Here is a 3,097-nt window from a genome sequence, read left to right as displayed (position 1 = left end):
ATAATTTGTGCTGCCAAGAAAAAGCTGGGTGTAGAATATGCATTACACCCCTAGAGGGCAATAATCTCCATTATATGAAGAGTCTGTGGCTCCAACAGTAGTTGACGAACTGATGTGATAAAGAGTACACCACCGCTGAAACTACACTCTCTGGTTGCAACTATAAATACACACAGTTATGTGTTTATATCTATGCTAATTGTGTGGTTGATAGAGATGCCGGTGATTGCGCTGCGCTGAAACATCCCCTTCACATAGTCTGCAGTATGTTGTAAGTGAGTGTTTGGTGCATATTTGTTTGTTGTTGTCCCTCGTGTGCGCCTGAAGTGGATTCACTGTGGAAGATGAGCGTGTTGTGTGCTCTGAAGTTGTTTTGAAGACGTTCATGAATCAGATAGAGAAGTAGGTCTCTGTAGTGGTAGTTTCAGACAGACTCTGCTGTCTTTAGGCTGAGTAGGACAAGAAGACCTGACTTCAAGATCTTGAAGCTGCAGCTGTCTGTCTGAGAAAGCTGTGAGTGTGAAATATTCAACACATGCAAAGCAGATAGTCATGACAAAGTAACACCTTTACTTCTGACCCTGTTGACAGCAGTGTACTTAAAGCAGGAAGCAGAATTATTTTACGATGGTTCACAGAAAGTTGACTGAAAGTTGTTCATCTGGAACGTTTCTCCCACTAAAAACTCCAGAAGCGTCCAGATAAACAGATTAAATTTCCTTACCTGGATTACTGAGCGTGCATCAAGAGATTTAATGAAAGTTATTTTTTACTGATGAGTGACGTCATTGCCTTAACTTCTACTTTTCAGAAGGAGCAAGCCAACACTGACATGGCCAGGAACAGGAAGGTTCAGCATGAGCTTGAGGAAGCTCAGGAGCGCGCTGACATCGCAGAGTTGCAGGTCAACAAGCTGAGAGCAAAGAGCCGTGAAATTGTCAGGGTAAAATAATTTTGTTAATTCTGTTTTATCGTCAAGAGCAAGGTACTCTGCAAAGGTGGTGCATCTCTTAACAGAACCATTTGACATTAATTTGTTGCTCTCTCTTTTGTGTTGAAGGTCAAGGAGACATGAATGAACCGCAGTCTGGATGAAATCACACAATATGAGCTTTTTTGTCTGATGTACCAACTACGTGACAAGAAATAAACACACAAGCAGTTGAATATCTTTATATGTCGTATGCTTTAAATAATGCTTAACTCAAAAGAAGTAGACATGAAGCTAGTTATTCAGAGACATTACGGTCATCAAAGTTAAACAGTTATTTTTTTTGAATATTTGTAGGAGTGCTCGAGAGCTCCAAACGCATTTCTCAAAATGCGTCAGGATTTAAAGGTGTACTTACACTTGGTGCACCTCTGCACAAGTTAAACAATACATATAGAACCTAATAACAGTGAACTGAAATGCTCTTTTATGTGTGTGGTGGTCTAAATGTGGGCTGCACAGCTTCATCACTCGCAATAACCTGGTTGTCAACTGTCACCTGTTATCACATAGAAGTTCTTTAGGCTATGATAACTGTAAATCTGTTCCCTTTGGTGATAATGTTACTGACAGTGTAGTGACCTTACAGTTTTTCTATGTGCTCCAGCACATATGTTGCACCATGTCACGACGTTGTGTGATGAAAATAGACCCATCAGTGACCCACAACCTGCAGCAACACTCCTCCTCGTGCTTAAACCCGAGCAGTGTCTTGGCATTCACCGTCACTACATCTCAAATTATTGCTTTTTATTTTAATAAAAAGAAAATCATGGAAAACCCAATAGAAACCTGAAGTATTCTGGAAAGCTAGCAAAGTACAGAAAAGCTAAAGTAATATTGTAATATTTTATTAAAGCAGAGTGAGGAAAAACAAGATATTTAATGTGGATGTTACTGCAGGTGTCTGATTTTAAATATCTTTGCTTTGACGTGAATCTCAGACATCCTCCTTTGGGAAGTGGTTTTATGAACATTGAATAGTGACTCCACTGGTAATGGGAAACGACCTGAGATTAATATTAGATAGGCTTAGATTGAACTGAAATCAGCCTGGAGTCATAAAGCTGAATAAAATAAGATAATCAGACTAAAACTAGTTGAGAAACTAGAAATGATAAGTTGAGCAAAACTAATTGATTATATTGTCTTTTTTTAATTAATAGTCCAATTAGTCTTCCTTTAAATGTGTTTATTTATCTGATATCACCTCATATCTCTTAGCTTCTTCTGCTAGAAGCTAATACATTTTCATTTCATATAAACACAACATGGACCCATAGATGCTGAAAACCTTTAAAAGCAACTATAGAAAAAATTACTTTTCTTTGCATTTTCTATTTAAATCTGGACTCACATTTTAATACCCTTTCAGTAAGCGCTCTTGCATCCTTCGGGAGGCTCAGGCCACCAAGGAGGCAGTTGTTTCATATCAAAGCTCGTTCCACAATAAGACTTGAAGCTGTAACAAATGACTGAGCTCTGAGAGCATTGCTGAGGAGACAGCTATATTTGTGTTTCTTCCAAATAAGCACACCCAGGAGCACAAGAGGTCGAGTATCACATTTCTATTGAATATTTAGGCCTATTTTGTCGAGTGTCAAGTCCTCAATATTTGGCTCCTAATGCCCTCTTCCCTTCTTTGCTTCTTCAGTGTCATCTTTCAACAAGGAAAGAATGCAAACTACTACACGTCGTATAACACGATCCTCTCCTTGTCGCATATGGGGAACAAATACTGGACTTAGGAAAAGGTCAAGCTACAAGCCGCTCCTTGTCTTTAGTTCATCTGTCAGGGCACGCAGCACAACAAGACCATTTTAAGAAAGGGTTTAAAAATAAATCCTTGCCCTCGAGACAACACAAGTGCTTGCCCTGAGAAACCTAGAGACACAAATCTAATCACCTGTTACCCGTGGATCAGACGATGGAAAGTTTATTGTCCTGAAGACAAATGCACCGTGACACGTTAGGAAGTACAATGTCAAGGTCTTCAAAGGCGCGTAGCGATGGCACGAGAGGAACTAGAAACGGTGATGTACTGCTGTCAAAGACGTTCCTTCGCTCAGACACAGACAGTTAACTTGTCAACAGCAGTGGCTCGGC

At 39.8% G+C, this 3,097-nt stretch overlaps 1 long non-coding RNA gene across 2 annotated transcripts; it reads left to right on the top strand.

Annotated features, from left to right (window-relative positions):
• The first annotated feature begins 228 nt into the window (after positions 1-228).
• Positions 229-1,166, top strand: LOC146574500 (uncharacterized). 2 transcript variants are annotated; one of them, XR_014892569.1, is made up of 3 exons: positions 229-271; positions 812-943; positions 1,061-1,166. It is a non-coding gene; the product is annotated as an uncharacterized LOC146574500 (long non-coding RNA). The 2 variants fall into 2 exon arrangements; XR_014892570.1 differs by lacking the exon at positions 229-271 and adding an exon at positions 420-513.
• The last annotated feature ends 1,931 nt before the right edge of the window (positions 1,167-3,097 follow it).

This window comes from Mchenga conophoros, linkage group LG5 (assembly GCF_057382185.1).
Source record: "Mchenga conophoros isolate Kocher_MC1m ecotype Shallow Benthic linkage group LG5, M_conophoros_male_GT1.1, whole genome shotgun sequence".
Lineage (NCBI taxonomy): Eukaryota > Metazoa > Chordata > Actinopteri > Cichliformes > Cichlidae > Mchenga > Mchenga conophoros.
This window is presented reverse-complemented; position numbering and strand designations above follow the sequence as displayed.